This window comes from Eretmochelys imbricata, chromosome 5, assembly GCF_965152235.1.
Source record: "Eretmochelys imbricata isolate rEreImb1 chromosome 5, rEreImb1.hap1, whole genome shotgun sequence".
Classification (NCBI taxonomy): Eukaryota; Metazoa; Chordata; order Testudines; family Cheloniidae; genus Eretmochelys; species Eretmochelys imbricata.
Window position 1 is genome coordinate 72,613,841 of NC_135576.1, and position 27,636 is coordinate 72,641,476.

The window sequence follows — 27,636 nt, forward strand, 5'->3', positions numbered from 1 at the left end:
TGGGGCCTAATCACATCAGCCACACTATCAGAGGCTTGTTCACCTCCACATCTACCAATGTGATATATGCTGCCATGTGCCAGCAATGCCCCTCTGCCATGTACATTGTCCAAACTGGACAGTCTCTACATAAAAGAATAAATGGACACACATCAGACGTCAAGAATTTTAACATTCAAAAACCAGTTGGAGAACACTTCACTCTCTTTGGTCACTCAATTACAGACCTAGAAGTGGCGATTCTTCATTTAAAAAAAAAAAAAAACCCTTCAAAAACAGACTCCAATGAGAGACTGCTGAATTGGAATTAATTTGCAAACTGGATACAATTAACTTAAGCTTGAATAAAGACTGGGAATGGATGGGTCATTACACAAAGTAAAACTATTTCCCCATTCCACCACACACACACACACCCCCCGCCCCAGTTCCTCAGATGTTCTTGTCAACTGCTGGAAATGGCCCATCCCTCCCCTCCACCCCCCCGCTGGTAATAGCTCACCTTACCTGATCGCTCTTGTTACAGTCTGTATGGTAACACACATTGTTTCATGTTCTCTGTGTATATAAAATCTCCCCACTGTATTTTCCACTGCATGCATCTGATGAAGTGAGCTGTAGCTCACGAAAGCTTATGCTCAAATAAATTTGTTAGTCTCTAAGGTGCCACAAGTCCTCCTTTTCTTTTTGCTGTGTACAGGTTTTTCAGGGCCATTATTTAATTGTGAACTGTTTGCTTTTAGGTTAGTCACTCACCCAGTAAAAAGTCTTATGTTCACCCAACCACACATGTCTGTATGTGTTTGTGCACATATAGATACAAATACATCTATAGACAGGAAACAATTGGAAAGAAATCTCCCATGATCCACAGGATTCAGAAATAATACTGACAGTACCTGGTTTCATTCTCTCATTACTAGGCTCAGCCTTTTGGCTACTAGACTTTGTTTTCATGAGTTTTAGCTGCTGGACTGAGTATTTTACCTCCGAATGGTATGTTGAGACTTATGCCCCGTCTCCATCCTTCTTTTCTTGACTGACACTGTATTGTGGGCAGCAGATGGTGCAAATGGCCCACAATACATTAGTTAAATTAATGTAAAAATCCTACCAGATTGCTGACTTCCTTGGCACTGTACCTTTGGCACCAATAGCTGGTAAGGGAAAATGACAGCACTTGAAACTGATAGAGACTGAACTTTTCTGGGCTGGTTTTTGGTGACATGAGGGCATTTGTGGGATTGATGTCGGAGTCTGTGTTGGAGTGGGAATGACTTACCTCTCCACATCGTTGACACTATGCCCTGGAACTCCTGTTCAGTTGCTCTTAGAATGAGATATTGTAATCATGGATTCCTCTTATACTTTTTCTTCCTTTCCACTACAGTTAGGAGCTAGGGTCTTCCTACCATTTCCCCTCTCTTTCTTTCATCTCTCCTGATCCCCAGTGCAGGATGTTTGTGTCCAGGGGAAGGAGGTATGGCTGAGAGCCTACACTAAGAAAGACCCTGTTTTCCTGACCCCACTAAGCCTGGACTGATGGGGAAACCATGGTCGATGTAGAACTAATATTGTCACCACAGACCTCTTCAGAGATTATTTTTTCATATGCATTGTAACCAATAACACTGAGCAGAGCAGCAGTGGTATTGATAGTAGGATGCCCTTCTACTTCAGGCTTCTCAATGAACTACAAGAAGCAGTATAGCCTGTAAGGCCAGGCCCCATAAAAAGGCTCCGATTTCTCTTTTTTTCAGTATATCTTACTGTGGTGGACTAGCCTATAAGAGTGAGCTCTGGAGATAATCCTTCACCAAGATACAGAACGCACAGAGTGGGGTCGGGGTGGCTGTGAAATTACATTGTGTTTATACTACTTCTGTAAAGTTCCAGTTTGGCTGCATTATGGAGGCCATAAGCAAAAGAAGTGTCTATCCTGGGCACAATGAGGGAATTCAAACTCTAACATACGCACAGTCTCTCTCAGTTCCATAGCTGGTCTCACACACTCTCGCAAGGCCTGCAGGAGTGAAGAGGAGGGGGAAGGTTCAGCCTGATATTCATGAAATTGGAGAAAGAGACTGTTGGATTAGTAAAAATACATAAATTAATGCAATTTGCATTTCACCATTTTCCATGAAAACCAAAGGCAGACTTTTTCAGACACAGAACTGCTGTTCTGCTACAAAAAGCTGCTTTCACTGTAGAAAGAAGGAAATTTCAATTAGTAATGTCCATGTTAAGCATGTCTTGTATTCAGTGGTTTACAGCTCCTGGCTCTTAAAATGGCAGCATATGGTGGTAGCTCTGCATTTTTTTTTAATGACCTGCTGCTTCAGACCCCAGTCTATGATATGGCATAATAGAAAGTAATCATAGAATATCAGGGTTGGAAGAGACTTCAGGAGGTCATCTAGTTCAATCCCCTGCTCAAAGCTGGACCAACACCAGCTAAATCATCCCAGCCAAGGCTTTGTCAAGCTGGGCCTTGAAAACCTCTCCTGCTGGAGATTCCACTATCTCCCTAGGTAACCCATTCCAGTGCTTCACCACCCTCCTAGTGAAATAGTGTTTCCTAATATCCAGACCTCCCCAACTACGACTTGAGACCATTGCTTCTTGTTCTGTCATTTGTCACCACTGAGAACAGCCTAGCTCCATCCTCTTTGGAACCCCCCTTCAGGTAATTGAAGGCTGCTATCAAATCCCCCCCCCCCCTCTTCTCTTCTGCAGACTAATAGCCCCAGTTCCCTCAGCCTCTCCTCATAAGTCATGTGCCCCAAGCCCCTAATAATTTTTGTTGCCCTCCGTTGGACTCTCTCCAATTTGTCCACATCTCTTCTGTAGCGGAGGGACCAAAACTGGATGCAATACTCCAGGTGTGGCTTCACCAGTGCCGAATAGAGTGGAATAATCACTTCCCTCAATCTGCTGGCAATGCTCCTACTAATACAGCCCAATATGCCATTGGCCTTCTTGGAAACAAGGGCACACTTCTGACTCATATCTAGCTTCTCATCCACTATAATCCCCAGGTCCTTTTCTGCAGAACGGCTGCTTAGCCAGTCAGTCCCCAGCCTGTAGCAGTGCATGGGATTCTTCCTTTCTAAATGCAGAACTCTGCACTTGTCCTTGTTGAACCTCATCAGATTTCTTTTGGCCCAATCCTCCAATTTGTCTAGGTCACTCTGGACCCTATCCCTACCCTCCATCATACATACCTCTCCCCCCAGTTTAGTGTCATCTGCGAACTTGCTGAGGGTGCAATTAATCTCATCATCCAGATCATTGATAAAGATGTTGAACAAAACTGGCCTCACGACTGACCCCTATGCCACTCCGCTTGATACCGGCTGCCAACTAGACATTGAGCTGTTGATCACTACCATTGAGCCCGACAATCTAGCCAGCTTTCTATCCAATTTGTAGTCCATTCATCCAGTCCCTACTTTTTTAACTTGCTGGCAAGAATACTTATCAAAAGCTTTGCTAAAGTCAAGATATATCACATCCACCGCTTTCCCCATATCCACAGAGCCAGTTATCTCATCATAAAGGCAATCAGGTTGGTCAGGCATGACTTGCCCTTGGTGATAGATAAATCTAAACTGTAGTTGTTTTCACAGATCATTAACCAGCAGCAAAATGGGAAAAATCATATCTGGCATTTGATGTAAATACCTGGCTCTATTGTTTCAGTAAGGCATTGGTGCATGTTGTATACACAAGCTCTTGGGGCATAGCGCTTCCTGGGTCGTCCCACCATGCAGGGGCAATGCTTCTGTCCCTGAAGGAAATACAGTGTGTACTGCCCTCTGTGCCTGGTGTGGATGGGAGCAGAACTATGGCTCTGCCTCCTCCCCTCTCCCTCTGGGACAAAGGCTGTACTTGTGCTGTCCTGCAGCTGAGAAGTGTGGGCATGTGGGTGTGGGCTGGTCACAATCGAGCCCATTTGTAGTACAATTTTCCATTTGTCTCAATACCACAGATGCTGCTGGCTTTTTAAAAAAATGGTTTAGTACATTTGGTCTTTGAAGACACTTTGTGGCCAGAAACATTGCTGCATCTGTGGCCTTGTTCCATCCTACATGCTTGCGAGCATTGTTGTTAGCATAGTGTGAGGATGCATTAGCTGCTGTCTTTTTCAAGATACCTCAGGGTACCAAACTAGTAAAAAGGAGACAATAAAGAAGGGCTGAGCCAACTATGAATTCCAAAACTACACTGGAATAGAGTGCTACAAGCAGCAGGACATAAATAGGATTACATTCTCACTATATTTAATTTACATGGAATATAGGAACAGAGGAATTGCCATATCCAGTTTGACCAACCATTCATCCCGTTCAGCATCCTGTCTCTGACACTGTCAATTATCACACTTCAGGGAAAATTTCAGAAACTAGATAATTATGGAATAACCTTCTGCTTTGAAGTATAGGGGTTTATAACCATTCCAGTTTTTTACTTGGTCTAATCTGGTGGTTGTCATTACCCATAAAAATGTCTAATCTTTTAAAATCTTACTAAGCTGTTGGGCTCAATGGTATCTTGCGGCAGTGAGTTCCAAAGGTTAGCTGTCTTTTGTGGAAATAAAGTAGTTTTTTTTAAATTGGGTTTTAAATTGTTTACTATTCATTTTAATTGAAATGTGCTTGACTTATCTTTCTACCGTTTGTTATTGTGTATACCTCTATTGTTGTCCGCTCTTATTTGTCTCCTCTCTAAATAAACAGCCCCAATTTATTTCTCTCTTTTTTGTCATACACAAGTCTTTCCATGCCTCTAATCCATTTTGTTGCTCATCTATGAACTCCCTATACTTCTGCTGTATCCTTTTTGAGATAAACTGGCTAGCTCTGAACACGGTATTCCAAGTGAGGGTGTACTACTGATTTATATATTGTTATAAATTGTTTTTTCAGTATTTTCTTTCCCATTCTTTATACATTCGTCAGGGTGGCCTCTGCCTGGAGTACCCTCCTGCACAGACCACAGCACTCAGTGCCCTTACTTCAGTGTCCTTCTTCAGAGTCTCCAGATACAGTCCAAACAGGCTTTCTGAGTGCAAATAGCCTTTGCTGGGCTCATTTATTACAAAAGAAAGCCCCATGCACATAAGTCATAACCAAAGTCCCAAAACTATAGTCCAGACAGTACATTAGATACAGCGACTCTCACTGTGCCCCAGCTCTCCAGTACAGCCCCAGCATCTCTTACCTTCAGCCTTTCTGGCCCTCCAGCTTCAAGTCTCTGGCTCAGGGAGGCAACGGGCATCTCCTTTTTCTGCACACAGCCTTCTCTGGTCATGGATTTCTGTCTCAGGAAGATCAGAAGACTAGTCCCTCCTCTTGCTCTTAGCCTTTGATCCTTTTCAGCCTCCCAGCACTGGCTGGCCCAGCAAGGTCAGCCTGCAGCCCCCTCCTCTGACAATTCCTCCATTTTTCCAGGGGTCTGCAGAGAGCTCTCACCTGCCCTTTCCCTCATGGAAACTGCTCTGACCCACTGGGTCTCTCAGATTCTCCCTAATACTTTGTAGCTCTCAGTGTAGCCTTGTCCTCTTAATTAGCCAAACTGGGAGCCCCATGTTCTGGTACAGGGGCTCCACACCTGCTTCATTTACAGGAGACAGCCACCGTGTAACAATATCCTGCTTTTTTGACCTCTGTTTCACACTGAGCACAAGTTCTCATTGGTCTGTCCACTCACCTAGCTTTGTTAGTAGGGTGACCTTATGTCCCATTTTGGCTGGGAGAGTCCCTTTTTTAAGCCTTGTCCTGGCTGTTCTGACTTTTTTTGGCAAAACTGGGCATTTGTCCCATATTGCTCTTGCCAACTGATCATCAGGGGCATGGAGGAACATGTAGGGGGAGGAGGGAGAGGCAGTGCCAGCCCCGCATGGGAGGGAGGGCTCAGGAGAGTGGCTTGGGCTGGGCAGCAGGGGGGTTCGGGCTGTCCCATGTGTGGAGAAGTGCGGGGGGCCTCAGGATGACAGCAGACAGCAGGGAGGGCTGGGGCAGGCCCTCCGCGGGGAGGGAGTCTTCGGTCGGCCCCTGGGGTGTTCCGTTTTCCCTTTGGGAAAATATGGTCACCTGATTTGTTAGGTCCCTCTACATTTCTTCAAACTCGTCTCCAGTCTTGGCTAGCCTAAATAATATTGTAGCAACTGCAAATTGTGTCATCTCATTGTTCATCCTCTTTTCCAGATCACTGGTAACTATATTGAATACTCCCAGTTCTGGCATGAAATCTTTTCTAACTTCGTTGTTACCCTCTTGGAATATTGAAAATTAACCATTTGTTATTTCTTTTTGTTTTCTGTTTTTAGCCAGTTGCTAATACATGACAGTACTTTAATTCTCAGATCATTGGTATTTGGTTTCTTTTATATCTTCTTGTTGGATGCTTTTGACAGCAATGACTTATTGAAGGCATATGGTGATTTCATCACATAACGAACAAGAATGTCAAAAGTCAGACCAACCAGCCTCCATGGTCTTGCCAAATGACTCAACACCGGCTCAGGTGCCTTGACCATCAGCTCCATCTACTGGAGTGCATATCACCCTGCCAGCTTTATGTATTTGATCCAACCAACGCTGGATGGAGAAGGCCTCACTGACAGCCTCATGCATGCTGGAGAGAAGTTGTGGTTTCCAATCTCGCTCACTTCAGCCTTACTATAGAGCAGGCCAGGACATTGGAAGGAGACTGGGCTGTCTGGAAATGAGTGATCTGAAGCGTGCACTCCACGAGCAGGAGAAGTAATGAATGAATTCTCCTCTCATGAAGGACTTTGCCAAAGATTTTTGGAAAGTGTTCTCTGGGGCAAGGACAATCTTTTCTTCTGTATTGTTTCAGTGTCCATTACAATGAAGCTCCAATCCTGACTGGAGTCTTCGGGCCCTTTGAAATTCAGTCAGTTGGCTCTTTTTATCCATTGTATTGCATCAAAAGCATCCAATAAGTAGATATTAAAGAAACCAAAGAATTCAAATAGACTGGAGAGGCATGATTTTCCTTTACAGAAGTCATGCTGGTTTGCTCATATAAAATAGTGAGATTAACACGGAATTATAAATTCTCAGTTATTGTTTCAATGCAATTTCCTGGTACTAAAGAAATGTTTATTGGTTTGTAATTCCCGTGATCATTCTGTAGCACTTTTCTTTTTTTTTTTTTTTTTTTTTAAAAAGGGTACATTTGCTACTGTTCTGGTGTTTGGATTTAGGAGCTGATTTTAATGAGACATTTCATATTTTTGTTAGTAGCTCAACTCCTTCATCCCTCAACACTCCTGGATAAATACTACCATCCAATCCTAATAATGTGTTGCTCCTTCATTTATCAATCTTATACAGTTTTTACAAATCATTACTGTATTTATTACATTTAATTAGTCTTTTGATTAGCGCTGGGTAATTATTTTTGGTCAAATAATAAATTTGCTGAAAAATGCAGTTTTGGAATGATCAAAACTATCTGAATTTGGAAAAACGTTTTGGCCAAATAAGAGACAAAATTTAAAAAGTTGAAATGGTTTGTTTCTACACTTTTTTGAAACCAAATGTCTTGAAGCATTATTTTGAAATCAAAAATCATCTTGAAATTTAGATACTTTTTTTTTATTAAATCTAAAAAAACAACCAGAAACAACTAATTGAAGAAATAAAATTGACTTGTTTGACCCAAAATGAAATTTTATTTTGTTTTGGCAAGAAAAAACAAAAATTTTCCATTTGAAACTAACCAAATTTTGTGTTTGATTTTTTTTTTCAGTTCAGCCACCCCAAACTAACAAATCAATTATTCACTCAACTCTATATTGTGTGCTCAGAATCCCTCTTCTGACTTTAGATTTTTCTCATGAGATTCTATGGAATCTTCTAAGCATAGCACTACTCCTTTCTCACCTCCTACATTTCTCTGTAATATATATAGTATCTATATAAATATGTCTATTAATTATTTAACTCCTTTGTATGACACTTTTTACTATTCAAGAATTTGTCTTTGTGATCTCAACCTGTCCCCACCCCCAGCTCAGTTGTAATTTATTTCCTATTCATTGCTGAATACAGAGATACCTTTGTATTATTAATAGGGCTGTCAAGCAATTAAATAAATTAATCGTGATTAATCGCGCTGTTAAACCGTAATAGAATACCATTTATTTAAATATTTTTGGATGTTTACTACATTTCCAAATATATTTATTTCAATTACAACACAGAATACAAAGTGTACAGTGCTCACTTTATATTTTTGGTTACAGTTTGCACTGTAAAAAATAAAACAAGTATTGTAGTGCAATCTCTTCGATCATGAAAGTTGAACTTACAAAATGTAGAATTATGTATTAAAAAAAACCTGGATTCAAAAATAAAACAATGTAAAACGTTACAGCCTACAAGTCCACTCAATCCTACTTCAGCCAATTGCTCAGACAAACAAGTTTGGTTACAATTTGCAGTAGATAATGCTGCCTCCTTCTTGTATACAATGTCACCTGAAAGTGAGAACAGGCATTCACATGGCACTGTTGTAGCTGGCATTGCAAGATATTTCCATGCCAGACGTGCTAAAGTTTCGTATGTCCCTTCATGCTTCAACCACCATTCCAGAGGATATACGTCCATGCTGATGACAAGTTCTGCTCAATTATGATACAAAGCAGAGTGGACCGACATAGGTTCGTTTTCATCATCTGAGTCAGATGCCATCAGCAGAAGGTTGATTTTCTTTTTTGGTGGTTCACGTTCTGTAGTTTCTGCATCTGAGTTTTGCTCTTTTGGGTCAAGTGCAGTAACTATTTTTTTTAGAAATCTCAGATTGGTACCCTCTTTGCATTTTGTCAAATCTGCTGTGAAAGTGTTTTTAGAACGAACATTTGCTGGGTCACCATCCAAGACTGCTATAACATGACATATATGGTAGAATGCAGGTAAAATAGAGCAGGAGACATACAATTCTCCCCCAAGGAGTTCAGTCACAAATTTAATTAATGAATTTTTTTTTAATGAGCATCATCAGCATGGAAGCATGTCCTCTGGAATGGTGGCCGAAGCATGAAGTGGCATATGAATGTTTTGCATATCTGGTACTTAAATACCTTGCAATGCCGGCTAAAAAAGTGCCATGAGAACACCTGTTCTCACTTTCAGGTGACGTTGTAAATAAGAAGCAGGCAGCAGTATCTCCTGTAAATGTAAACGAGCTTGTTTGTCTCAGCAATTATTTGAACAAGAAGTAGGACTGAGTGGATTTGTAGGCTCTAAAGTTTTACATTGTTTTGTTTTTTAGTGCAGTTATGTAAAAAAATAATAATTCTACATTTGTAAGTTACACTTTCATGATAAAGAGATTGTACTACAGTACTTGTACGAGGTGAATTGAAAAATACTATCTCTTGTTTATCATTTTGACAATGCAAATATTTGTAATAAAAAATAATATAAAGTGAGCACTGTACACTTTGTATTCTGTGTTGTAATAGAAATCAATATACTTGAAAATGTAGAAGAACATCCAAAATATTTAATGCATTTCAACTGGTATTCTATTTGCGATTTATTTTTTTGAGTTAATTGTGTGAGTTAACTGCAATTAATTGACAGCCCTAATTATTAACAATCTTGTATCTGATAAGAATGCTCTTCGGCAGCTTTTGGCTTTTCCTCAATTCCTACTTTAGATAATCCCCCTAAACCTGGATGACTTTCCGTACCAGCAATCTTGTTCTACTTTGGTTAAGGTAGAACCCCATTTCACACAGCCTCTCTCATTTCCAAAAAAGTCCTTAGTGTCTAATGCGCTTAAACCGTTCCTCTTTCCATCATCATCTCATCCATATCCAGAGATTTCTGAAGGCCCCTCATCGTGCTAACCTGTATGGGTAACTGGAAGCATTTTAGAATTAAGTACATTAGCGGCAGTGGCCCTAAGTCTATTCTTAGTAAACTAAATCTAGCTTGCGGGATCTCTTTCCTACTCCTTGAGTAATATCTGAATGAAGAGTAGATATTTTTCAGACGTGCCATGTGAGAGTTTAAAAGGGTATGACTACTTGTGTGAAGAGCTACTGGGGAAGTCTTAAGACAAAGAAATGTATTTAGCTTTGCATCCTGTGACTATTGGGCTTTGTAGCAATTTCCTAAGGGAAGTAGTGGAAGCCTCGTCGCCTGTACCACTTAGTCTGGTCTAGATGCTAGAAAAGGCACAGATGTGAGAAAATTGTGTATTGGCAGCAGTTAGGCTGGATTATGACCTAATCAGTCTGTAATGGCTATGATAATTTAAGAACTATTTGTGACTGACTTGTTAGAGTGCTTTTGCTCTTCAAGTACAGAGCATACTTTTCTTTGTCTCCTTACTGAAGGAGCAACATAGCTTATTCACTAAGTACTTCCCTCTTAACCACGCGGTGTGTGGGGGTGGAGAAAGCGTATTTCTCAGTCTTAGGGGTAAATGCACTTTACAGAATATAAAATAAAGGCATCATGTTTTATGGAAGGGCAGGTGCATAACAGTGCATAAATAGTTCAGGTACCTATCATATCAATCAAATGACAGGTACCAGCCACTAGAGGCTATGCTAGTCTCAAACGCTGAAGATCTCCATATACAGACAGCAATGGAACATCTAGTGTAGCATATTACATATTCCTTTTCCCCCAGTTAGATTTTATTCATGCCAATTCATCTTTAACTATTTTCTTTTCCCTTTTTCATCAGCTTTCTCCCTTTTTTCCTTTCTTTCCTTTGGCTATTTCTCTATGGATCCAGCTTTATTTTAATTGTTTCTTGCTGTCAACTTTTATACTGCACTGACCTATTGGTACACCACTTACTCATTTATGTGAAGCCCACTGTGAATGAACAGAGACAAGATAGGGTTTCAGAAATTAGCCTTGGTTTTTTGAGTCAAGTCAGCCTCAAATCTTCTTAAAATCCAATGCATCAGAGAGGCAGCATGCTATGGAAAATAAAACTAGTGTATTATTTGCTGCCATAATTCAAAGGGAATTTCTTAGTCCCAGTTTGCATCAGCCTTGCTTGTAACTGTGGTTCATTAGAGCTCATATTAACTCATCTGTACATGGGTATGGTTTATTACTTATACAGATTATATTCTCATCTGTTTCTAAATCACAAAACCGCTCCTCCTTATTATATTTTTCTTTTCTAAATTACTGAGCTGTTCTCTGTCAATGTTTGTGTCTTTGTATTGTCCTCTTTGTGACGATTTTTGTATTTACAATGCTTATACTTATATTTGCATTACAATATCTAACTCTGTTCATGCCATCATAAAACCCCTCAAATTAACATTTCTCAAGTCTCTTGTTATCCCTACTCTACATTTTCACTGCTCGCCTACAATGTCCCCCTCAAAATCACAAGTCAGACCATTCATTAATTCAAAAAGAGCAGTACGCCATTATACCAATTGGATGTGTACAGACATAAAATTGATTGTTATAAATGTTCAATACTCTTTCAAAGAATTGTAATGGAAAGCAATTAAGAAAAAGGAAAGGCACATAAAAATATACAAGAATAAGCTCATAACAAAAATGATTCAACTCAGATGGGTACAGTCTTTGCATAATTTAAATCAAAACCAATTCGTTCTACAATTAAAAACAGAGAAAGCTGAGCTGAGTCATAACATAACCAGGAAAAAATGAATTTATGGCTTAGAGTTTGAGAAATGAAATGCTATAATTATTAAAAAAGAACCTGGGCGACCATTTGAAATCCAGACCACTTCAAATGTTGCCTGCTGAAAGTTATTACCATCAGAAGCCTGTTCATTGGCCTATCTGAAAAAAGTTGACTGTCTCAGTCCATTTCCTATTAGGTGTCCACATCACAAACACTGTCAGAATTGGCACAAATGGCATGATCCAAAGCACCCTGATGTCAGGGGAGAGATTTGCATTTTTTGTGGGCTTTGACTCAGGCCCTAATTTGGCACTCGCTTTTTAGTCTCAGCAGAGAGGTCACAGACTGAATGCATGTTGAGACAGAACTGTCCTTTCTTCTGAAGATGTCATCCACGCAAGTCAGGCTTGAGGTATGTAGATAGCTGGTGAGTGAAAGATTACACTGCTTCTGCTTTCCTGTATCTGTTCTGTGGATAAACAGTGTCCAGTCTCAAGCTGACATTTTCCTCCAGCACTAAATAAACCTTTAGAACCAGATTCTACCTCCCTTACTCTGCTTACTCTGCAGGAAGTCCCACTGATTGTTTAGCAGACCCACTGAAATCAATGGAAACACTTACAGAGTGAGGTACTTCTCAGGGTGAATAAGGATGGCAGAATCTGGCCCTTGGCAAATAGTTTCACCTTGCATCTCTTTACTATCATATTCTAGTAGTTCATCAGTCAATGAAAGGGACAGAGATGCAGGATTGTGCCCCAAATGAGGGAGCAAAGCATGAAAGTATTTAAATAAACTAGTCTTTTATGGACATTGAAATCCTATGAAAACTCAGGTTGTCATTCCCTGTCCTATCAAATAGACGATGACATAGTAATCCTCAAATATGACAGCTGGCTGCATAGCAAAACTGTACTAGTCATGCACATTTGGTGGAGCTGGGTTGTAAGCCAAACAGAGCTCATCTTTTGAGGGTGTGATGACTGAAACTGGCTGAGTGCTATTTTGTAGTAACGTGTCTGTCTGCATGCACCATGCAGGAGGAAGACTGCACGACAAAAGGAAAAATGGCAGTCGGCTGTCAGTCACGCAAACATTTCTATAGCCTGTCCCCTCCTCTTCAGTAATCCGCCTTCCTGTCAGATGTATCTCTTTTGTAAGTACAGAAGTTCCCTTTTTTCCCCCCTCTGAGCACTAGAAGGTGACTGATTTTGGAAGAGGTTTCTTTATATCTTTGAAGGCTTTATTAACACTTCTTTTTGAACTTCTAATAAGCCTTGTTTGCGAAGGGTCATTTTCTTTCTCACCTGCAGTGGTATAGCTTGTTGCTCTTCAGCCACGCCTCTGCCCCCCGCCCTGCCACAGAAAAAAGAAAAGCCTATAACTTGAAAGCAGAGCATAAAGTCTCAGTTGGAGATCACGAATGACTGAAGTGAATCTGCAGTTTTTTGCCCTTCTCCTACTCATTCCTATAAGGAAGCTTTTGAATTGACAAATAAGAAGGCTGTGTATGGCAGATGAGATTGCAGTCTGTAATTAGCCACCAGAATATGGGGATAGCAACCTTTGGGCTGAGCCCAAGCTGAAAAACAAAGCTGTCAGGAGAGTATACCGTTGAATCAGGATAAAGAGAGAGAACAGGTAAGCTCAAAGTATCTTTATCTGAGTATGAAAATATAATCATTGCCAATCAGGCTTTTTTACCAGCTGCAAAGTCATTGAACAAGGCACTTTTAACAGGAGAGAACTGAGCCTACATCATTTTCATTGTATTACTCTCTATAGGCTGACTCGAGTGCAGTTGTTTTCTTAAAACTTCTCTGACCAACAACTATTTGAAATTCATTCAATTTGCATTTGCTTCCTATGACAATGTGAATCTCTATATCTTGTACAAGGAATGGGTCCCTTTCTTTTTCCAAGTCTTTATTTCATAAGTGTGTTGGTAAGCTTACTTTGCAATAGTAATTATTATGGGCCTGATTCTGCCACCCTTTCTCACACCGAGTAATACCTTAGCTTGCAAGAAGTCTCACTGAAATCAGTGGGACCGCTTGCCTAGTGGGGCACTGTTCAACATAAATAAGGCTGGCAGTATTGAGCCTTATGGGATCAACAGAACACTTTGTGTCAGAAATTTATTAGTTTAAGTTCCAAATAATTAATACAATGCATTTATATTGTAACTTTCCACCTGGGATACTTAGATATAGGAGATTATTGCCATCACAAGTAAATGATTCGAAGCCATGAAGCTTTAAAAGGCAGTTTTTATTATCTCCTGAAGAGTATGTCAAAGTTATGCTATGCAGGTTAGGTCTTTGACTATGAGAAAATACAACCATGCAGACAGAAAATATTATCCTTTAATCTAACATTCGTCCGTGTAATTAATATGCAGTTCAAATCAGAAAAGACAGCAATCTTAGAAGGCTCTTATTTTTTGTTTTATTGATGAAGACTGAAAAGTTACCTATATTAGTAACTGCTTTGTAGAAAATAAAACACGGTTCTTTCCTCTGTGGAAAACAGCTAGGAGATAAATATTTTTTTATTACTCTAAATTCAAAATACATGATACAATAAAAAAAGACTATTCATTATCTTGGCTTATTTACAAAATGCAGGGCAGGCGTGCATTTCATTACATTTTCTAGTGCAGATCAGCTGCTTATAAAAGACTTTTATCACTGTTGATCTTGGATCTTTCCAGCTCATTAACATATACTCCAGAAATATTCTCTTCTTTGATTTTGGGCTTTGCACTTAGCTTTATCTTGTAGTCACAGTATAAACTTTACATGAAACCAGCTCTGGGCTTGCATTCTAGATTGTCACTTTCCTATGACCCCTCATACATTTCAATTTCAAATCAAAGGCAGCCTATTACCTGAGGATTCAAACAGGATCAAAAGCTTTCACATTATATTTGTATTTATTAGCCTGCTAGAAATGCATCAGTTTCATTCATCAAAGATCACTCCCCTGTTAGTCTGTTTATGTACATATAATCTTATGTGTAGACATATGTAATTGTTTTTATTTCTCATTGGTATCCTACAATCTGTTCAATCAGTGTAACCATATTATTTCTATAATCATAATATCATCAACAACTGTGCAGGTAAATCTTACGTAATTTTATTGCTCTACAGATGATTCTTTGGTATTAGTATCATGTGATACCCCTGTGAGAAGTTGATTAAAATATTTAATAACTCATGAATAGAAAATGTATGTGATTCTGCCCAATCTTACATACTTTTCATGTTTTTTGTAGAACACTACACTAATGCGGCTACAGGACATGATATTATTTAGTCAGTAACTTAAAAATGCTGAAACACAGCTATAAATTCATGAGACAGAAATACTGAAATAAATACCATGTCAGCTCTTTCTCGTGGCCCTGCTTCTCTACCTCCTCTTTTGCTACTAGACAGCAGATCGAGGGATGTGATCGTTCCCCTCTATTCAACATTGGTGAGGCCTCGTCTGGAGTATTGTGTCCCGTTTTGGGCCCCACACTACAAGAAGGATGTGGAAAAATTGGAGAGAGTCCAGCGAAGGGCAACAAAAATGATTAGGGGTCTGGAACACATGACTTATGAGGAGAGGCTGAGGGAACTGGGATTGTTTAGTCTACGGAAGAGAAGAATGGGGGGGGATTTGATAGCTGCTTTTAACTATCTGAAAGGTGGATCCAAAGAGGATGGATCTAGACTATCCTCAGTGATAGCAGATGACAGGACAAGGAGTAATGGTCTCAAGTTGCAGTGGGGGAGATTTAGGATGGATATTAGGAAAAACTTTTTCACTAGGAGGGTGGTGAAACACTGGAATGCGTTACCTAGGGAGGTGGTGGAATCCCCTTCCTTAGAAGTTTTTAAGTCAGACTTGACAAAGCCCTGGCTGGGATGATTTAGTTGGGGATTGGTCCTGCTCTGGGCAGGGGGTTGGACTAGATGACCTCCAGAGGACCCTTCCAACTCTGATATTCTATGATTGATTCTATGTTGCTGCCACTTCCCCCAGAAACAAACAAACAAACCCTAAATCATTTGTGTCATCATCAAATAGTTATCTTAATAAAAAAAATGAAGTATACAGCTTGGGGCAAATGTGAACCAACTTGCATCAATGAAAACTGATTCCCCTATTTGCATCTTTGCATTCATAATTGGGAAGAATGGCAGAAATTGACTGAGGCCTAAGGTTGCCAGTCAAGTCCATGCATACCATATTCTATAATTCCGCAGGGGAAAATGTCCTTACATTCTACCCAAATGAACATCTCACTATAGAACTAAAGGAAATAGCATACCTTTTAATCTAGAGTTGAAATATCATTAATGTCAATGGATTGGACTCTTAAGCCCTGATCCTACAATCGATTGCTCATGGGCATACTGCCATGCCTGTAGCTGGCCCCATGGAAGTTGTTGAGGCTGCACATGAACATAATCTATTGCAGTATTGGGACCCTCGTTAGCAGTTTTCTTCTTTCTGCACCTTGAGTATTGTATAAACATGTATGAATAGAACCTGACTGACACACACAGGTGGACCTGCTTCTGCTCCCACTGGGTACAATGGGAGTTGTACATTTGGGAGGCAACAAGGTCCAGTGAATAGGGAATAGATTGGGAATCAGGATACTATTCCTAGCTTTGCCACAGCTTTGATGTGTGACCTTGGGCAAGTCACTTAACTTCTCTGTGCTGTGCTTCAATCTTCCTCATTCAATTATTCTCAAAGCACTTTACAGATGAAAGTAAGAACTATGGAAGGAAAGCATCATATGAGAGCTAAGTTGTTATTATTTATTCTTGTGGTTATTGCAAGGTGCTGGATACTATATCTGTTGTCTTTTTCTAAAATGGAAATTATCTAATTTAGATCTTACAGCAGTTATGGAACACCCCCCCCCCACCCGCGCTTTTCAGTTAGAATTGCTATAAAAGTCTCATTGTTCTTTTCAAAAGGTTTTTCATGTAGGATGTACTGTACGATGTATTTTTCTATAAGGATGCTTGAAACTACAGGCCTCATTCCTCAAAGAGAGAACCAGGACATAGTATTAGTTTTTTGAGTTTAAATGAATAAATGGCATTGCTATGCATTATACAAGAGATTATAAGACAGGAAGGAAGGTCTTGTGGATAGGGAACTGGACTGAGGATCAAGAGAACTGGGTGAAATTCGCAGCTATGCCACAGACTTGCTATGTGACCTTGGGCACCACACTTGAAGTCAGTGGAAAAGTACCATTGACTTGAATGGTGCGGGATCCAGGTTTTAAAATCTGGAGTTTTCCATTGACTTCAGTGGGGCCAGGATTTACAGTCTATGCTCCCCACCTGTAAGCTTCTTTTCTCCTATCCTCTGGCTGTCTCAACTAGTTAGACTATAAGCTTTCCAGGGCAGGGACTCTCTCTCAGTATGTGTATACTCAACACCTAGCACAATGAGAACCTGATCCCAGTTGGGCCTTCCAGGTGCTCCCATGAAATGAATAGGTGTAATTGTTCTTGTCCCTACGTGGTTATAGACCTAGTTCCCCTTGGAACAATCCTGATCCTTGTGCTCCTGGCCCATAAGGATGGAGGAGTCCGGCAGAGACAGAGTTGCTATATTTTCTGAAGAGGGCAGAATTGGTCAAGCCTGGGGGATACTGACTCCACCTTTTATAAAGCTGCTGTGCACGTTCCTGTGGCACTCCTGGATGCAGATCCTCCTTCGCGCCTTGCTCCTCACACAGGCAGTGGCTTAGAACGACAACCTTGCCCTACTGAATTCTGAATTTTATTTGACTCATAAACATGGTGATAATTACCAATTCTATTGTTTATAGAAAGCCAGCAGCATTGCATGTAATAGCACAAATCACTGTTTACCATAGGAAGTACAGCTTGTCTCAAAATGAAGAAATTTGGCAATTATCGCAAGTGAGCAATATTCAGTACAACTTTCCTATGCAGAGAAATGAGGAATAAGAATATCATTTATTTGTTAAAATTATTTTTTCTTCTCATTATCCTTTTTAATGGAGATGGCTTTATGTTGCAATTACGAAGAGCAGTGGTTCTCGAAATGTGGGTTGGGACCCCAAAGTGAGTGACGACCCTGTTTTAATGGGGTCGGCAGGGTTGATGTTAGACTTGCTGGGGACCAGGGCCAAAGCTGAAGCCTGAGCCCCACTGCTCGGGGCCAAAGCCAAACTCAAGGGCTTCAGTCCTGGGCTACGGGGCTCAGGCTTCAGCTTCAGCCCTGGGTAGCAGGGCTCGGGTTACAGGCCCCCTGCCTGGAGTTGAAGTCCTTAGCTTCAGCTTTGCCCCACCGCCTGCACAGGATGGTGGGGCTTGAGCTTTGGCCCTTCCATCTGAGGTGCTGGGGCTTAGGCTTTGGTCCCCCCTTCTGGGGTTGTGACGAAGAGTAACTGTGTGTGTGTGTGTGTGTGTATCTCTCTCTCTCTCCAGCCTGTTATTTTGTGTAACCATCCGATGTAGTAAACATATTATCAGATAAATAATATAACTTCTGGGAACTCCTATACAGAAATCATACTGTGTTGCATTTACCTGAGTCAGAAACGTACCAGCACACGGCTGAGTCTGTGGTGACAGTTACTGTGTTAGAGATATTCCTGTGCCTCAACCATGGAAGGTTGAACCATATGATCTCAACTTAAAATATAATTATTTTGCTCTGCATTATTATTTTTTGAATTTTGGGTGAATTACACTGCTCATCACAACCACAGCCTGTTGGGCGGGTTCTGAATTCCCCAGAGTGCCTTTCAGTTCTCTGTCCAGTTCTGCCCATGTACCTCCTGCAATTCTAGTCCTGGGCATTACCTCTTTGAAGCCTTCCAAATGTTCTAAATTATGTGTGTGTGCGTACACACACCCAAAGTTGGCCCTTTTACATGGCTAAATACCCACTGAGTACTACCACTGGGACCACTAGACCTTTTCTACTGTTGATGTAAGCCGAACTAGAACATAAGTCTGATCCCACTCTCATGCTGGTTCTGCACTGCTGGAACTCCATTGATTCCAATAGTTTCTCTTGATTGACATTGCTGTACCATGAGAGCAATTTCAGGCCCTAAGGATGAAATCTGGGCCATTCTGAATTCAGTGGTAGAACTCCCATCTCTAAGTTTGAACCCATCGTCTTTCATTATTTCAGTTACCTTTCTGGTAAATAGAAAAGGAGTGCTTGTGGCACCTTAGAGACTAACCAATTTATTTGAGCATGAGCTTTCGTGAGCTACAGCTCACTTCATCGGATGCATCCGAAAGCTTATGCTCAAATAAATTGGTTAGTCTCTAAGGTACCACAAGTACTCCTTTTCTTTTTGCGAATACAGACTAACACGGCTGTTACTCTGAAACTTTTCTGGTAAATGATTCACTATGAGTGACCTTTGAGTGACCTCCCACATCTCTTGCTTATTTCTAGTTTCCTAATTTTCACTTTGTCCCATAGATTTTGACACCCTCCCCCCATCACTGTACTCATTTTACCAACACATTATTGACTTAGTCCCTTATTCATTTTCCAGTTCTCTATTAAGTCACATCAAATTCTTCTTTTCCAAGGTGCACAAGACTAATTCCTTTAACTTTTCTTTAAGAGATGGTACATCTGTGTCCTCATAGCAGCACATGATGTCATTTCCAGTGGCACATTCCCTGAATAGAATTTCAGACATTGCAAAGGAGAGTCCTGTGTTGGAGACAGAAGTGGGAGGAATAAGACAGACTGAAATGGAGGAAAAGGGAAACAAACTGGAGGGGAAGGTAAAACAGACTGAAAAGGAAGGAGGGAGGGAAGAAAACTGAAACTTCACTAAGGTTGGCACCTGGCAGCTCTAAGACTTTCACTCTTGGCACTCTGGCTCAGGTAGGACTGACTTATTCTTCAGTCCTGATATCCTCTTTCTATTCGTTTTATTGCACCCTCTCCAAAACAATAATATCATTCCTGTGATGCATTGACCAGTGTTGCATAAAACGATCCTTTTGGGGGATGACAAATGCCTTTATAGAGTGCAGTAATATCACCAACTTGTTTTCTAGTTTGTCCCTGTGCTAGTGTAAAATACTTACCTTATTTTTTAAAAAATCAGCTGTGTGTAAGGCTGATGGTGTCAAAGATTTTTCTGTAACAGCTCCCAAATCCTTCTTTGAATTCAGAACTCCAAAACTGTGTGCCCAGTATGCTAAGAGTACCAGCTAGACTTATTAAATAAAATGCTAACTATCATATTTTAGAAACAAAGGGCAAAAAAGGAGACATAACAGCTGTGTCCATATCTTCAACCAAACACAATTTTGTGTGAGGGGACTCAGTCATTAGCATCTTGACTCAGCTAACAAATTGCCTAACTAGTAAGGAGGCTTTGCTTCTGTTTGAGGTAGGGTAATAATGAATGGCCAGTCTTAGTAAAGAAGCTTTTACTTATGCTGCACCTGCTCCACTAATTTTTTACTCATGCTGAATTTCCCTCCACTAAGCCTCATGTTCTTGAAGAAATTAACTTCATGATGAAGAGGTTTCTTCCACCTCAGTAATGTCAGGCAAAGTGGACCACTAAAGGGAGGCTACCCATGTACAATCTGGCATTCTCTCATCTTCTCCAGAAGGTGAGAGTATTACTTCTGTGGCACTCCTACACCTTGCCAGCATGACCTGTGATAGCCAGAGACCAGCCTCAAACCAGCATCATAAGTTCCCTTATGACTTCATTGAATTGTGTTGACTTGTAACAAGAAGCACCAAGAACACTTCAGCTTATTTCACAACAAATTCCCAATAATACTAGCGATATGTGATTCACATAATGCCGGGGTATCCAGTCTACTTAGAGAGACCCTCTTTTGCCTGTTGATCAGGCTCAACTAAATGGACAGAATACTAGCCAGTGCTGAAACTCTTTTGTTCATTGAAGCCAGGAGAGAAGACACTGGTTCGATGTTCTTTCCTTTGGGGTAGCACCCAATAAATGTTAGGCACGGAGACAGACAGTTCCTGCCCCAAAGAGCATGCAGTCTGAAATATGCGTGTACTTGTTTATACAAATGACTTCGCTTCTTTTAGCTCTTCTGGTGTATTAATGCAGACTTAATTTTTCACTTTAAGAACATTCCTCATTTTGAATGGAAGAGACTTCCTGAAGAAATTTAAAACATTGATACTAAAATGAATCAATTTTTCAAGATCAACTACTATGACATATCAGTTTCATATTGGTAAAGCTTGCTGAATGAAGGTGACAGAAGGTCACCAGAAAATGACTGGTACATTTGAGTTTTAACTTTACATACTTTGTTCAGAAGCTTGGCTGGAATTAATTTGTTGCTCAAGGTTTAAAATAAAATGCAGTTGTAGTAACTTTCCAATAAAACAAATACACAGGATAGGACTTCTGAGAAATTGTTTTGGTAATGCTGTAATTTCATCAAAAGAACTAACTGCACCTATCAATTCTTAATGTGGGATAAGCAAAACCAATTTTCTGAGACTAATCCTTGGATTACTTTCCTTTGTCACATTGAGATCTATTGAGATCTTTCTTCATAATATCTATCCACTCTGTTTCATTTGCGGCAGAAAGAATCTTTCACCAGCAAATACTTCTTAATTAGTGTGTTTCAGGATAAATGGGACAGGTTTTGATAACATTAGGGCTCTGATTAATGAAACCATAATGATGCAAATCTGAGCAGGGCACATTGCACCTAGCTTATATTTCATTTATTGACCACCTGTTGTATTAATAACTAAGAATAAGATTTAATCACAGGTATTTTTAGTAAAAGTCATGAACAAGTCACGGGCAAAAAATACATAAATCATGGCCCGTGACTTATACCATAAATACCCCTGATTGACTCTTAGGGGGAGGTGCTGTGAGGGGGGTGCTGTGGGGGAAGGCAGCTCATGGCACTAGCTGTGGGGGGGAAGCCTGGGAGGCCCCGCTGCTGCTCCAGCTGTGGTGGTGGGGGGGAAACCCCAGGGGGCCAGCAGCTGCTTTGGCTGCTGCTGGGGCTGCGGGAGGAAAGCCTCAGGCAGCCAGTGGTGGCTCCGGCTGTCCCGGGATTACTGGGGGTGAGCCCCGGGGCCAGCTACTGTTCTGGCTGTCCTGGGATTGCTGCTGAGAGCTCCTGAGCTATGGCTGTTCCCTCCTCCCCCGGGACTGCTGCTCAGGCGGTCCCCGGGGCCAGCTGCATCGGCTACTGCCTGGGGATGCCAGAGCAGCATCTGGTTCAGCTGGTTGCAGGCACCCCCGAGTGGCTGGCTATAGAGCTGCTCCAGAAGTGGCCTGGTGTAGCTGTCCCCAAGGGTCAGCCACACCATCTGCTGCAGACGTCATGGAGGTTGCAGGAAGTCACTGATTCCGTGACTTTCGCAACCTCTGTGATGAAACCAGAGCCTTATTAATAACTTCAATAATTAACACAATATTGCTTGCAAATCCACTGTGAAAATGCAGTACGCATACTTTCTTACCACAGCTTCAGGACTGTCACAGCAGCATGCACATGAGTGGAGAGTAGTGTATGCATTAATCTGAGGTAAGACAGTTTTATACTTGGAGAGATACCAGAATACTTAGCATATATCTTTCAGTCCCCTTCATGACACTGTATATGTAACATGGGGGCATACAGCACGCTGAAGTGCATTTCATAAACTTTCTGTTGAAGTGACATATTTCAAACATTTTAAGCAAACAATAAAATGTTAAAACTTCTGTTTATATCTAGTCACTATCGTTAACAAATTGAATAAACTTAACATTCAATAAAAACAGGTCTCCTTAAGGTCTTAACTTCCACCAGCAAAACATGGACTAGGGACCCCCAGTGGCATAATGCCTGCTTGGGCAGAATGTCAGGATGGCCTCGGATGCTCTCCATTCCTGATCAAGAGCCACCTGGTGCAATTCAGAAAGTCGGCAGAGTTGGCTGGAGGTGGAGTGAGCCAGGATACCTGGGGGATACCTTGATTGAGCTCATTCCCCAGCAACTCTGATTGGTGAGGATCTGAGAGAGCCCCAAGTGAAGTATAAAGCTTTCCTCCCTGGTGGAATCCCTAGTCTTTGGAGAGTGTGCAAATTGCCCCTAAAAGTCAGATCTGAAAGTGATTTCATTTACTTAACGTTCATTTCAAAAGCAGCATAAGAAGAAACTATGATATCTTGATTACAGTAGAGTCTGGCCTGTGTTTCACATTTAGTACTGTATAACAGCAGGTAATTGTTCATTGTTCAGTATTCTCATGGTGACATAGATGAACAAATTGTTGAAAATTATAAAAGCCTTCATCTGATTGGACCCTAGATTTTGCTTAAAAACCAATACACTGAGGCTGTGCAGTAGCAAAATAAATAAATAAAATTTGTGCCTGCCTAGTGACCTCAATCTCTCTTTCCCCTTGGGTCTCTTATGTCATCGGAAACATCACTGCAGATTGAAATTCAGAACATGACTCATAATCAGTTTGTACCCTTTGGTAGAGATCCTGTTGTCAGTTTTCTCATAGCAACTGAAATACTACTGTGCCATCCCTGAAAGAACAAACATATTCAGATCAATGTCAATGACAGGCCCGCTACACCACTCAGTATCGGAAGTGTGTTAGCAAAACCCGACCTTTTGTAATAGTTTGAAATTGTGGTAATGCTGCAGTTCCAGATTTTCCTTTCCTAGTTGTAAGGAGTCTGGCAGGTTCAGAGTCTTTGCTAATGCAACTGCACTTTCATCTTTTCCAGTATTAACAGTGTGAATAACCTGACAAAGAACAATAGACAGCTGCTGCTTCTTAAAACTGGCTCTCGCTCCATGGTTGCCTATAGAATCGTAGGACTTGAAGGGACTTGGGAGGTCTTCTAGTCAAGTCCCCAACTCTCACTCCGTTACAGAACGCTAACAATTAGGCTGTGGACTAGAGTTCTCCAGGGATAGTTTCAGGGGAGTGGGAAATCCTCCACAGCCATAGAACAGCGAATCCATGGCTGCTATTGCTCCACCACAGCAACAGTAGTCTTTGCTCTTGTTGCATCTACCCCTATGCTGTGGAGAGTTGCTAGTGGAGCTTCAGATGATCTGGACTACTGCTTAGGGTCTATGATGCTGTCTTTAGAGTGTGTGGGGACAGCCCACAAGCACTGGTGCACGTGAAAACTAGTTTTGATTATGTTAATATGTCCTCTATTTAGTATAAAACGACAAGGAGAACCTATATCTGCATGGTAACTCCTTTGATTTCAAATTTAAGTTCATACTTACCCCACCCCCCTTTTTTTTTAAATGGTCCTACTGAAAAGTTTCATCCTTTGTGCTTTTTTCCCCTCAGGGTGAGCTATGATGCCTCTGCATTTATAATCAGACATAAATTAAAATAGCAGCCCTGATGACTACACTGCAATGGTCTCATTTAAAAAAATCAGCATTTGCAAATAGCAAGGAATTGCTAGTGCAAATACCACTGGGTGGAAACTACTGGAAAATCCTGACTTCTTCACAGTGGCCATTTATCAAGGAATGTATTTCTTTTAGAGATTCCACCAGTTTAGTTACAGAGACATAAAAGACACATCATTTCTCTTATTAAAATCACTTACAGGAGGGATAAGACTGCCTGTTTTGCCATATCCACAGGTAACTGTCTAATTTGTTCTGAACATTTTGGCATATCTTAAATAATTATTACTGCTGTAATTTAATCTTAAATCAAACTGCCTAAAATATGCATCAGCTAATCTATTTTTTCACTGAACCAAAAAATATATTGGAGGCAAGGAAAATTAATCTCTTACACAATAGCATGGCTTAATGAAGACTTTGATTATATTTTTGATGTTGGTAGAAAGAAAAAAAATTGCTCAGTCATTAAACTGTATGGAAATGAGAGACAGAGAAAAATGATTAATTGATGGATGTTGATTTGTGAAAAGCTGTTATCCAAACACTCCATGATGCGGTGGAATATTGGAGTGTATTATTTGAAAGTCATAACATAACAGTAACTCTTCCTGGTTTCATTTGCATGCTGCACGTTTGAGGATGCTTGGCAAAAAGTCTGTGATGGCATCCACCCTAATAATTAACCACCCCAAGTGTCCATTATATGAGTTGTTTTTAGTTACTGATCTGTAATGACCTAAATAGGTTGCTTAATATGTTTTAAAGGCAAGATCCAGCTTCTTATTATGTTAATTAGGGATAGAAAAACTCATTCAAATAAATCTGGAATCCAGTAACAAAACTGTGCTTGTGGGATCAGAGCAAGAAGGGCTTGAACCTCCAAGATGTTGAGTACTATGATCTGATCCAGCAAGGCATTGAAACACATGATTAACTTGAACACTGACTTCAGTGGGATTATTCATGTGCTTAAAATTAAGCATGTATTCAAGGGACTTGCTGGATTGGATCAGAGTGCTCAGTATCTTGCAGGACTGAGTCCTAACTGAGCTTGACAGAAGTGTGGTGAGTGGCTAGGGTTACGAGTGAAAAGAGAAGCAGTGAAGGAAGTGAGGCCAGAAGAGGAGAAGGGTGATGCAGCTGAAGGGATGAAAAGAGGTTTGGGAGAGGAGCCTAAAAAAAAAAAATCTATTTAAATACAGAAAAGTCTCAGAGTCGAGAGGGGCCTTTGAGATAAGGAGAAGGACATGGCTCCAAAATCCAAGAGGCGAGTGGTGGAAAGTGGAGTAGGTCTGGGGAGTAAAGGAATGTGGAATATAATTCTCAAATTAGGGCCCCAATAGTGCAAGTTATCTGCACAGAGGGTTCTGCATCCACATAAACCCACGCTGCCTTCAATGGGGCTCTGTCCGTGTAGAGTAATTTAGCTGTACAAATGAAATCTATTTAATTAAAGGGGAATTGCTATTATGAACAATATCACATCCAAAGTCCTTTCATCCTTTTGTCATAGAATTGTTAATTGGTTTTCTTATCATTACAATAATAATAAATGGACACATTACAGTAGATGGTAAGGGGGGGGACTGTCATTGACAAGGATGAGCAGTAAAGGAGGAAAAGATTATATTATTTCTTTACATATTGAAATGAATATTTGAAAGAGATTTCCAGAGTAGAGTAAAAGAAAATTACTCCATAAGAGCAAAGAAAACAATAGAAACTTTTTTTTGTAAGACTACAATAAGGAACTAAAATATAAGGTGTAATATTTTCTATTTGAAATATTTGTGTATAGTGGAATTTAATTTTTATTAATCACTGCTACGTGTGATAGCTTGTCTATACGGATCAAACATAAATTGATTAAAAGCCAATGGATTAAATCCAGGTCCCACTGAAGTCAACTGCAGAATATCCATTGCCTTCAGTGAGAACAGGATTTCACTCAATGTGTTTGCATTTGCTTATTCTGATCACTGGACATTTGGCTGTAAAGATAAGTCTGGAAATCACTTCTTTTGACTTTTCCTCTGCTTCCAAAGTGAGAAAAGACTTGTCCACCCTGAATGCCACTCACGTTGCATTCACATAGGGAAGAGTTAATTCTCAACAGTAGTGGACCTCAAGTCTCCTTGCTCACTATCCATGAGGGGTAAGGGTTGAATCGAAATTTTGACCAAAAACCAGAAATGAATATTTCTGAAATACGCTGACTTTTCCCCACATTTTCTGACCAGCTCAGCTGCTCTCTTGCATTACAATCTGGTGAATGGAATACCTTAAAGATAATGTGCATACTTTAACCCCCCCCCCCCCGCAATTAACAAAGGAACTACAACAAAAATGCTGTGAAAGAGTAGGAAGGACCTGTCAAAATGCAGTAAAAAAGGAAATCAAAGTTCAGTTGAAGCAGCAGGGAATCCACCTTGGGTACATCCCTGAATCATTCCACTGTGCATGTTATAGGACAACCTTTGTTGTGAATTTCATTAATGAGTTGTCCTTTTCTAACTAGGGTTTTTCTTGTTAAAGTTGGCCTTACTGTTTCCAGTATTACCAATTTATACAGAGGGAGAAAGGTGACCCAAAGGTGAAGTAAGAAGGCCTGGAAATAATACATTGAAAATATGGAGGAGAGAGTTAAGACCACAGAAGAGAGAGAGGCTGAAGAGAGTTTACGTCTCTATTCCCATGCTCAAGCTCTGGGGCCAGAATCAAAAGCCTGTTGAAGTCAATGGTTTCTTCAGATCTGCTTTATCCTTTGAACCAATGACACATTTTTAACATCTCTACTAAAAGATACTTTTATTAAGTTGAGAACCAAGTCCCCAAATCCAAACACCAATACACTTGAACCCAGATCTAGATACAAAATTTGTAACTGACCTCCTCCATCCTTGTAGCAAACCAAAATCTTGGATCTCGACATCCACAAACCCTGTGGTGTTTAAAATCTGGATCTGGATCCAACTTGTAAAGCTTGGGCACATCTATATTATTCTGGGGGAAAATGTTTCAAAGGGAAATACACAAGCAGCAGTTGAGAGAACATGTAAATACAGAACCAACAATTATTCTGCAGTATAGAAAAAAATATTTATATCTATAGCCCATTTTCAAGCTTTGGATCGGTGACCAAGGAGCGTGGTACACATGTGTCTACTCAAAATGAATCCATGCACTCCATCTTTAACTTTAAAGAATGACTCTCTATGCAGTGTAACTGAATATACTTTGGGCATAACCATGGCTCTGGCCATTCGTGCATGAATGGGAGTTTATATTACTGATGGCAATATGGGGACAGGGGAGAACAGCTCTTCAAGGCTACTATATTTCATCCCAGATGATCAGGGGAGAGGAATAAGTGGAGCCTTGGCTTTGCCCCCCATCCCATGCTCCAGCCAACATAGAAGGTGGCTGTAGATTGCCTCCTACCTGTAACAAGAAGGGAACCAGTGACCAGATGGTGATTTCATGAGTTACATTCAAGTCATTGGTCTGCATAGTATGGTGCAGCCCA

The 27,636-nt window shown here is 40.6% G+C and overlaps 1 long non-coding RNA gene across 1 annotated transcript in view; it reads right to left on the reverse strand.

Moving 5' to 3' along the window:
* Positions 1-27,636, reverse strand: part of LOC144264591 (uncharacterized) — a 101,032-nt gene that overhangs the window by 17,318 nt on the left and 56,078 nt on the right. The window lies entirely within an intron of this gene.